Raw genomic sequence first — 12,161 nt, 5'->3', positions numbered from 1 at the left:
AGGACTCAATTGAGTTTTAGGATTGATTATTGTGCATACATGTGTTTCAAATTGCGGTTTCTTTCCTTATTCTGATTCCTTAAACCATGTCCAACCCCAAATATCCTAGAACTTCATCGAGTCGTTCAACCCGACCTCCTAATCCTATTCCTCCTCTACCTAGTAGTCTTATAGGACCTCCTAATCCTGTTCCTCCTCTACCTAGTAGTCTTATAGGATCCTGTTTTAATATGCCTGAAAGTCGTAGAGAAGAATTATACTATAGGTACATAAATTCTTTCTAATCCTATAGAATCCGGGAAGAGCATATTCCTTATGTTCAAGCCATGATAGATATTGACTTCGAATACCTTCCGATTCTTAAAACTTGAAAGTTTGATAAAATGTTTCACCTCAAACCTATCGTCTATCATCAGTTATTCCGCATTTTCTACTCCAATGCGGTATGCATTCAAAACCAAACTCAATGTGGGACTATAGCAATTAGATCCTATCTTTTAGGCCAATATATTAATATTGACCCTGAGACTATAGTTTTCCGTTTTGGGCTAGATGATGATGGGTTATATAATGAGAATGAAACTGTGGAATATCCCTATGTTCCAAACTCTAGTGTTAGTACTCTATAATCTCATCACGATCAATTTCTTCATTTGATGATCTCTTGGTGGTTTAGACCATCCAGAGGTAGATACTCCACTCTTCGTTCTAGGGATTTATGGTAGATGCACTGTATCAAGAATAAGAACAAAATAAATCCGCCCCACATTATATTTAGTCAACTAGTGGATATCATAAACATTGTTCCTTCAAAACATATCGAAACATTAGTTTATGGATGTCTTCTTAGTAACCTTTTTATCAAACTCGGTCTAAACGTCTCTCTCAACAATCCCATCACTCTCCAAAATCAAATCAATCTCACCTCGTTGAAGAAAGTGGATTGGAAACAAGACGAGGAAATCGGTCTTTGGGTCTTTTGACCCGGTAAGAAAACTCTGGGAGCGAGTTCTTCAAGAGATGTTCCTAGCACCATGGAATAAATTGAACATCGAATGCATTTCATGCATCGATGCACATACCATGCATCGATGCACTCAGGGTTTTATGAAAACATCGAATACATTTGATGCATCGATGCACTCAGGCTATTTTGAAACATCGAATGCATTTTATGCATCGATGCACTCTTAGTGCACCGATGCACTAAGGGTCCAACGGTCAAAATATTTGAATTTTACACTTGATGCACTGATGCACCTTGGGTATGCATCGATGCACTGACGCTCCCAACTGATTTTATTAATTGTTTTCACACTTAAACAGCTCTATTGACTCCACTAATCATCCCCAACGTTCAGAATCAATTGAAGGAGTATTTAAACAAGCTTAGAAGCCATTGATCAACAACAAGAAATAACAAGAAACAATAATCAAGTGAGAATCAAAGAGAAAGCATCAAACTCATTGTTTGAGCACTTCAAGCCTATTTTTCATTCAATATTCATTTTGCTTTCAAGAACAATACTTGTACTCAATTGTATTCATTCTTGAGTGTTCTTTTCTTTGTTCTAGAATTGTGCAAACAATCTACCTTGTGAGGTTTTTCCTTGTAAGTTTGCAAATTTATGTATTTCTCTTTGAGAAAGAGTGTTCTCAAGAATTGGGGTATATTATTGAGAGAGTTGTAAGGTTATCTCTTTGGCCTCAAAAGAAAGAACAAATTAGTGAATTTGTTGGAAAATCCTTAGTGTGGATAGCTAAGGTAGTGGACGTAGACTTTGGTTGAGAAAGTAGAATCACTCTAAATCGCTGTGCAACTTCTTTCAATTTTCTGCAAAAGCTTCCACCAACTTTTTAATTGCCAATTCACTCCCCTCTTGGCCGATTCCGTCAATCGATTAACTCAACATTATATCAAAAAATAATTCAAACTTTAGGTTAAAAAATAACAATGGAGAGTAAATAGAGAATCGTAGCATTAAAATCATTTGAAAAATCAAAAAGCTCCCCTCAACAAATGCATTCCAAACAAAAATTTAACTTTAAAAGCTTGACACTCAAAAGACATTAAATTTCAACAAAGATGAACAAACATATTAGTAGCACATGAAATTCAATATATACAAGTCTAATATACTTTATGCCATATTGATTGTTGTATTTAAGTGCATGTGCATAAAGCTATCCAAAAATATTATGCATTTGAAAATTGATATCAATTGTTAGAAAGATATCATTTGCAATAAGTCACATGCATAAATAATTAAATTAAGGTAAGAATTCAATAAAAAATCAAAATTTGTAAAAACAAAGCATTAAAACCAATTTTGACCAAAAATCATTATGATGAATAGACATTTATGAAAAAACATTATAACTTTAAAAATGTCCATCATAATACACTTTTCAACATACATGAGATGAAAATCAACACATAATCATTTAAGCATAAAACTCATGCATGTATAAAGCAAATAGGCAACCAAATATCCAAAAATTAATAGCACTAAGCTTAGAGGTTACCGATCCTTCTTTTGAGTGGCTAGAGCATTCAAATAACTTGACATTTCACTTCATTTGCTCCAACACACCTATAAGAGACATTTATTTGGATTTTTGTATCCAAATTGCTTTAGATCCTTGAACATTAGTTTCAATGCCCCTTGTTCCATTAGGAACTCATACTTGTCTAATTTTAAAACATTTTCCTTTCTTTAAAGGACAAGTATGTTCCTTGTGACCATGATAATGAAAATATAAGCATTTTGTCGATATAAAATTAGATTAATTATTTAAAATTATTTCTTTTTCTTTTGTTAAGCATTCAATCTTAACTTTTAAATCAAAACATTCTTTTTAAAAAATTTCAATTTTTATATTTGAGAGCTCTAAATTATTTTTCAAATTTTAATTTGTTTTTCAAAAAACCAATTTTGCTTTCGAAAGAAAATTGTTTTCAACTTTAAATTTTGAAATCATTTTCTTGTATTTGGAGTTCATGGTCTCAAACTCAAAAAATAGTTCATCGTATGCATTTTGTAACTCATTAAAAGAATATGAATTAGATTCACTAGAGTTAGAAGATACCTTGGGCTCTTCAAGAGCCATTAAGCACACTACCTTTGGTGGTTATTCTTTCTTGTCACTATGAAGTTATTCGAGCTTATTCCAAAGCTCCTTGGCATTTGAACAAGAAGAAATGCCTTCATAGACATCGGGACCAAATGCAAAAAATAACATGTGCATGGCCTTGGCATTTTGTTGGGCGTTCTTTCATTCTTGGTCACTCCACTCCTTCGTCTTCTTTGTTGGAGAAGAGTAGTTGTTCTTGATCATCTCTTATGCATCAAGATCATTGGATTGGATGAATAGATTCATTAATTTATTCCAATGATGGTAGTTAGCTCCATTGAAGTATGGATGTTTGTCGATCAGTTGGGAGTCTTCTATGTGGAATGAGTCAGAAGTAAACGTCATCTTCTCAGTTGTGTAGAAAATGGATAGAGCTTATTCAAGGATTGTCTCAAGGTTGTTAGACCTTTTAATGAGTCAAGCTATGATACTAATTGTTAGGCTCGATGAAGCTTGTTCGATTAACCGAAAAAGTACCAAGATGGGGTGAATTGGGTTTTTAAAGTTTAGAGTGTAAGGAGTAAAAAGGATAGACAAATTGCACAATGATTTACAGTGGTTCAACTTCCTCAATGAAGTCTACGTCCACTACCTAAGCTCATCACTTAGGATTTTCCAACAAATCTACTAATTTGTTCTTTATTTTTTTCAAGGATCAAGAGTAACCTTTTTAACCTCCCTAGTTTTTCCCTCTGCTAAACTAGAACCAAAGCCCCTTAACAAAGGTGGAAAGATGTAAACAAGAAAAATCCTTACAAGGTAGGTGTTTACACAACTTAGCTCACTAAAACACACTATTTACAAGAGGAAACAAAGAATAAAGAATGAAAACTTTTCTCTTGATGATCAATGCTTGGATAGGTGTTGTGTAACCTTCTTCATGTGTCTTGAACTTGTTTTTATATGTTGGAATGAGTTACTAGCCATTTGTAAAGGTTTGGAGTCATTAGAAGACTTTCTATACACAAAGTTTCGAAACTCTTGAAAAGTTTCGAAACTCTTTGAAAGAATCGTTGGAAAAATATGATCGTTGGAGCCAAAGTATCAAAACTTTTGGGAAAGTTTCGAAACACTTGAGATAGTTTTGAAACTCTTGAAAAGTATCAAAAAATTTTCGGAAACTATCTTGGATAGTTTCGAAACTCTTGTAGAAGTTTCGAAACTTCTTGTCAAAATACCCATTTTAAGGTTTTGATTGGACTTTGAATTATTTTGATGAAAACTTTGAATAAATTCAATTTAGTCCAAAAACATTTTGCCCTTATTTTTTATATCAAAATATAAGTTCTATAAATCCCTTTTTATGGTTCATTTATCGATAGAGTCAAATTTATTTGTATCTATTTTTTGTTCAAGTCTTTTGGTTGAGTTTTTAATCTTTTCATGTATAGTACTTCTTGTTAGAAGTATAACAACCTGAGACGATAAAATAAAAAGAAAATCTTATTTAAATAATTGATTCATATAAGTCGCAACAAATAACATTTAATTTTACGATAGGATCTTGTCGCAAAGTTCGTGTACATGAATAAGAATAAAACAATAAATGATGAATAACATGAAAAATTATTCTATTAAATCATCAAAATGAGTCTAAAATGAATACATGTTTGGAATCGTAACAACCGAATGGAAATGGGTTGAGGCTTGCAACTACGCAATTTCCTTAAGACAGATTTTCGGCCACTCCTATAGTGCTTGAGATCATTGGTCATATATCTCCCAAGATACAACAACTAGATGATCATCTATAGTCTCACTTCTATAGAGATCATGAACTACTCTTCTGCCTTTATCTATCACCAAAAACTAGAGAAAGAAATTCTTTTGAATTGTGTTTAACATAGTAGGTTTACATGATATTTATAGGGAATTCACATTGTGAACAATTGGAATTTTTTTACCTAATGAAACATTAATGAGAATCAAGCAATGATACAATTTCCAAAATTATTGTTTTGATTAAAGAAACCCTTTAATATTTATCCTTTTAATTCCTAAACAAAATTTGAAAAAATATGGTCTATTTGAGAAAAATATTTCACATTAAGGTTAAAATATCCATAAGCCAACAAAGAGCCCGACTGATTCATATATTTTTGTTACTCACATCATGCACATCTACACATGTACGGACCAACAATTGGTTCCATATTTTCCTAAAAAAACGTTTGGATCAATTTCTCTTTCAAAGCTTCAAAATTATTGAATTTTTCTAACAATCCCCCACATGAATGAAATTGATCATTTTATCAAAAACATTTTGCTCAATGTGGTGGTAGACTCTACAATCGATAATTGCATAGGGTAGGTAGGTATCATCCTTTAAAACTTCCCTTGTGACAACATATTTACTTTACTAGTCGACCAGTAGACATGATGTCCTTAAACTGTTATGTCGTTTGTGTAAACAATGATATACTTCACACAACTACCCTGTAGCAAGAATTTTAGTTCTTATGGCTATGTCCTTAAAGCCATTGAAATCGTCTGGTTCTACAAGAGTTTGGAAGAACTATTTCCAATAGCCACCTTGAAACGACCCCAGTTCACTCTCATATAGGTGACTTATGTTGCACGACTCATCAAAGCACATAATGATTATTAAAAGCTTTGTTTAGCCTATACCAATTTAATCATTGTTTACCTCATAGGAATAGACTTGGGATAAGAAACTCCCACAGTGACCGCATATAGTTTATGCAATTAGGTTGTCCCTTTAAACCTAGATCTTGGGATCTCCAGTCAACTAGGTAGGGGTTTCCTTCACATAACACCTTTAAATGTCATGGGCTTTGGTTTCATTCCTTTAGATGTTTTCTCAACTTGATCTCAATTTAACCCTTTAGTTAGTGGATCTGCGATGTTATCTTTTGATCTTTCAAAAATCAATAGAGATAACTTCCTTTAAGGCCAGTTCTTTAATGGTATTGCGTCGATGATTTATATATCTCGACTTATCATTATACATAAAGTTTTGTGCTCTATCAATTTCGTTTGTTTCAGTATATGAATATTGCAGCACACTATTTAGTCATTCAAGAATATGCTCTAAGAAAATCTAAAAATATTCAATTTATTCTCTAGACTTGTCTAGAGCTACAAACTTAGATTCCATTGTGGATATAGTTATAACCATTTTCTTGAGGATTTTCATGACACGACTCATCTTTCCATTATGAAACATATTCACTCATGTCTTTGATTATTGAATGTAAGATATTCAATTGACATAGAAGTATCCTTATGGAATAATGCAATTCATGATCTTGAGCATATTTGAAATATCTCAATTCTCTCACAATCATTTTTTAAAATTTTAACCCTAAATAACATGTGAATATGCTTAAACTACTCACAGTGAAAACAATATCTAGTCTAATACAATTCATTTAAATATTTTATTAGCATTGCACATTTCATTTTGTTAACTTTTTTAACATTTATTTTTTTGATAAATACTAACTCGTATTCATTAAAGTTCTAGCTATGCTGAAAACATCATTGTCAAACTTCTCTTGTCCATATAATGTGAATTTATCAATATAAGATCCTCATAAAGAAGTTACATTTTGAATATCCAAAGTCATATTAACATATCTTCGGAACATTTTGCTATTACATTGCTACTTATAACAATAAGTATGTCAACAACATAATATGTCTATAATTTTGATATACACACATTTTTCACACTCCTTTGTCATCATGAAAAAAAATCCCTGGTCCAATCTCTTTTTGAACATCTAGATTTATCTTTCTTAATAGCCTTCGATCAAATATCTTCGAAGAACGAAGCATTCTTTGATTCTAGTATCGTGTTCTTGTGAATCTAAGGGTTCTTTGATTCATACATAAGATATCAATATATCTTGCTATAATCTATATAGCCAATGAAAATACAATCCACCATTTTGGGGTTTATTTTTGTTTCCTTTGATACTGAGATCATTATCTTTACAAGACACCCCATATTTTTAAGTAATTGTAGAAAAAATGACTACATTTTCATAACTCATATGGTGTCTTGTCTTTTCTTTTCTTTTCGGAGAACCTTTTTTAATAGGTAATTCCTGAAAACAACTTCCCTAGATTTTATGTAATAACATAAAATTTCTTAGCATCACAGTCATTATTTCCTTTTAAGATTTGATTCTTTCGCGCTTTACTACTCTATTTAATTCAAGAGAGTATGGTGGTGTCAATTCATGAATAATTTATTCACCACCATAATCACTTCTTACAATCTTAATATTTTTATTGAGATGGTTTTCAACTTTCATATTATAGAGAATAAATATCTCTATAACTTCATTTTTGCTCTTTAGTAAAAATATGACAATACATTTTACTATCACCAATGAAGGCAATAAAAATATGTATTCATTATTGTTTGTAAAAGTAGATCAAATAAACTCATTAAAATGATATGAATTAAATTTTCAAAATTAAATTTATTTTAAAGATCTCACGTTACAAATATATCAATGTTTTCAAGAAATAAATTTAACGATTTATTTCTTTCTTTCAAAATATATCATACTTGAGTCGCTACAAAATAAATTCAATCTAACAATTTATTTCCTTCTACAAAATAGGAAAATAAATCCAATGATTTATTTCATTCTACAAAATAGGAAAATAAATCCAACGATTTATTTCCTTTTACAAAAAAGGAAAATAAATTATATGATTTATTTTCTTTTATATATCAGAATCATATAAGATTCTTAGAAAAATAAATTCAACGATTTATTTCCTCTTACAAAATAGAAAAATAAATCCAACCACTTATTTCCTTTTATAAAGATAGAATCAATAAAGATTCATAAGAAAATAATTCAACAATTTATTTATTTATTCAAGATTCTTGAGAAAATAAATTTAACAATTTTTTATTAACAAAAAATAATCATTTATGATTCTGAAGAAAATAATTTTTTTCCTTACGAAGTTAAAATCATTCAAGATTCTCAAGAAAATATATTCAAATTTTTATTTTCATTACAAAGTTAGATCATTTATGATTCTCAAGAAAATAAATTTAATTATTTTCCTTACAAAGTTAGAATCATTTAAGATTCTCAAGAAAATAAATTCAAATATTTATTTTCCTTACAAAATTAGAAACAACGCAAGATTCTAACGTTGAAATAAATCTGATGATTTATTTACTTTTTTTTAAGTTTTTATATTCTATTAAACGACGTGATTAATAACATTAAAACCCGAAACAAATATATCACGACAATCCAATTTTGTTTGACCAACATAAATCAAAAGAAATTAATCCTTTAATTTTTAGCAACACAATAATCATAAGGAACTAATCATTTGATTTTAATTTTCGCAATTCAATAATTGAAATGAACTAATCATTTGATTTTAATTTTCGTAACCTAATAATCGAAGCCTTAGATTAAACTCCAAATCTGCTTGTATCTACAAAAATTTTCAAATAGTACAATAATAAAATTTGGGGTAAACTACGCCAATGGTCACTAATGTTTGTTTTAGTGTTTGTTTTCACCATTGAAGTTTCAAAAGTCACAATCGATCGCTAACATTATCGTTTGTTACAAAATGGTCACTCGACATTAACAACCGTTAACAATCATTACTGCAATAATGGAATACTAACGTGGCACATTAAACCAGCTGACTCAACATGATTGACTGATGATTTGACTCATTTTCTTCTTATTTTTCTTCAAAATAACTTGGAGAAACCTTCATCTTTCTTTTGTGAAAAGAAATGGTATTAGTGTAACTACATTTAAATTGTTTGATAAATTGGGTTTGTCATCTAAACGTAAAGTCCTTTCCATCACTTCTCTACAAATCGATCAATAGGTCTATGTATGAAATTTGGCAAATGATGAGGAGAATCGGGATCTCGATAGAAAGGGTATATCGTTAAGTCGTAAATAGAGGATTTGGGATTATCTTCAAGACACCCCACATTTTTAAGTAATTGTAGAAAGATTGTCTACATTTTCATAACTCATATGGCGTCTTGTCTTTTTTTTCTTTTCAGAGATCCTTTTTTAAAAGGTAATTCAACGAAAACAACTTCCCTACATGTTCTGTGATAACTCAGAATTTCTTAGCATTACAATCATCATTTCCTTTTTAAGATTTGATTCTTTCGTTTTGCTACTATATTTAAATCAAGAGAGCATGGTGGAGTCACTTCATGAATAATTTATTCACCACCATAATCACTTCTTACCATTATAATATTTTTATTGAGTTGGTTATCAACTTTCAATTTATAGAGAATAAATTTCTCTATAACTTTATTTTTTCACTTTAGTAAAAATATGGCAACACATTTTACTATCACCAATGAAGGTAATAAAATATGTATTCCTTATTGTTTGTAAAAGTAAATCAAATGCAAGGGCTGAAAGTTTATTGGAATAGACTTTTGATATCCAATGCATATTCCAAAGCACAGTTTGATTTCTTGGATGGCCATTTTGGATGGGTTACCTACCAGAGACCGTTTGCAGAGAATGGGATTATGCTCTGATTCTATATGTGTTAGCTGCTGCCAATATCAAGAAACGCGGGATCATCTTTTTTTCTCAATGTTCCTTTGCTATTGATCTTTGGAAATCTGTCTTAAATATGAATGGTATAATTTTTACTTCCCTCACTTGGGAAGCAATGGTCTCTCGGGCAAGCACAACTTGGAAAGGGAAGTCCCTAATCACCACCATCTTGAAGATTTCTTGGAACACATTTATCTACTCCATCTGGCAGGAAAGAAATCAACGAATTTTCCAGGGTCGATTTAGATCGATCGCTATTTTACTTAAAGATATTATTGAAGCTGTTAGTATTAGACTTAGAGGTAAAGCTATAAATAGACTTGATAGTACTAATTATTACCTTTGTAATGCTTGGGGGTATAGTCTAACCAATCTTTGGTTCTTTTTGTAATTAGGTTGATTAGTTTCTTTTGTTGATTGGTTGTAGCAAAACATTGCTATTTTGGGTAATAAATTTATGAATTATCCAAAAAAAAAAGTAGATCAAATAAACTCATTAAAATGATATAAATTAAATTTTCAAAATTAAATATATTTTACAGATCTCACTTTACAAACATATCGAGATTTTCAAGAAATAAATTCAATGATTTATTTATTTCTTTTAAAATATATCATACTTGATAACTCGAAACAAATATATCATGTCAATCCGATTTTGTTTGACCAACAAAAATCAAAAGAAATTAATCTTTAATTTTAGCAACACAATAATCGTAAGTAACTAATCCTTTGATTTTAATTCTCGCAATTCAATAATCAAAAGGAACTAAGGGGATGTTTGTTTACTTCAGAATGATTAAGCACTGAATGATTCAAATATTGAATGATTCAAAGGCTCTGAATCATTTGGCTCTGAATGTGACATGCTGTTTGATAACTGGCTCTGAATGACTCAGAATGTACTTCTTTGCTGAATCAGTCAGCACTAAATCAGTCAGCACTGAATCATTCAGAGGTGCGAAACAAACGCACTGAATACTGAACGATTCAACATTCAGCGCTGAATGGTTCCATTAAGAGGCAAACAAACAACTCCTAATTCTTTGATTTTAATTTTCGCAACCCAATAATTAAAGCCTTAGATTCCAAATCTGCTTGTATCTACAAAATTTTTCAAATAGTACAATAATAAAATTTGGGGTAAACTACGTCAATGGTCATTAATGTTTGTGTTAGTTTTCGTTTTCACCACTGAAGTTTCAAAAGTCATAAATCGATTACTAACATTATCGTTTGTTATAAAATGGTCACTCGACGTTAACAACCATTAACAATCATTATTACAGTAATAGAATATTGATGTGACACGTTAAATCAACTGACTCAACATGTTTGACCGATGGTTTGACTCTTCTTCTTCAAAATAACTTGGAGAAACCTCCATCTTTCTTTGGTGAAAAGAAACTGGTATTATTATGTAACTACATTTAAATTGTTTGATACATTAGGTGTGTCATCTAAACGTAAAGTTCTTTCCATAACTTCTCTACAAATCGAACAATAGGTTATGTATGAATTTTGGCAGATGTGGAGGAGAACTGGGATCTCGATAGCTAGGGTAGTCCGTTAAGTCATAAACAGAGGATTGGAGATTAAGATTGGCATTCGACAAGCATAAGATGACAATGATGTACCTCAAACAGTGAACAAAGAACAAAATGAAACTCAGTATGAAAAATTTGTTTGTAGTTATCCTTCATTACAGCAGCAAAGGTCTCGCCATCACTTCTCTGCAAAGGTCTCACCAGCAAGTAATTTCTCCGGCCATCAAAGCCCCATAACGTCAAGAAAATTGATGGCTCTCGTATGAAGAAATTATAGGAAAACGTAAAGTTTTCTAGCTTTGGAACCTGAAAAATACTCGTTGAAACCTTACCAAACAATATACTATGCCCCAAATTGAGTTCCTTCAAGCTCACCATTCCCCAAATTTCCTCCGGCAAAGGCCACATCAACACACTGGAACTAACATCAAACACAAACATATTTTTAAGCCTACCAATTTCTCTCCGTAAACAAGATTTCAACTCATTGTTCATCAGAATAATTTCTTCAAGACCAATCATGTTCACGATACTCGCCATCGGGTAACCGTGGAACTTGTTGGCCAAGATAATGACAAAATTGACAAGTTGTCGAAGTTATCAAGTAAGTTGAATTTGAACTGATTGTAGGTTAAAAATGGCATCCAAATCTTTGTCAAAACCCTCTTTGGGTACGGTTCCTTTAAACTCGTTGGATCACAGATTAAAGAACTTGAGCGTCAACAATCGAAGAACCACCTTAGTGAACTTGCTGATGAACCAGTTGTTGTTAAGATCCAGAACGAACATTATCGTCAAGTTACTAAACTTACTAGGAAGAGTATTGCAGAACCAATTTGAGTTGATATGGAACAATGAAAGACCAATAAGCAATCTAAGCTTTTCCAGTAAGTACCCAGTGATACCACCATGATTCAAGTCA

This window comes from Hibiscus syriacus, unplaced genomic scaffold (genome assembly GCF_006381635.1).
Source record: "Hibiscus syriacus cultivar Baekdansim isolate YM2019G1 unplaced genomic scaffold, ASM638163v2 tig00111634_pilon, whole genome shotgun sequence".
Lineage (NCBI taxonomy): Eukaryota > Viridiplantae > Streptophyta > Magnoliopsida > Malvales > Malvaceae > Hibiscus > Hibiscus syriacus.
This window is presented reverse-complemented; position numbering follows the sequence as displayed.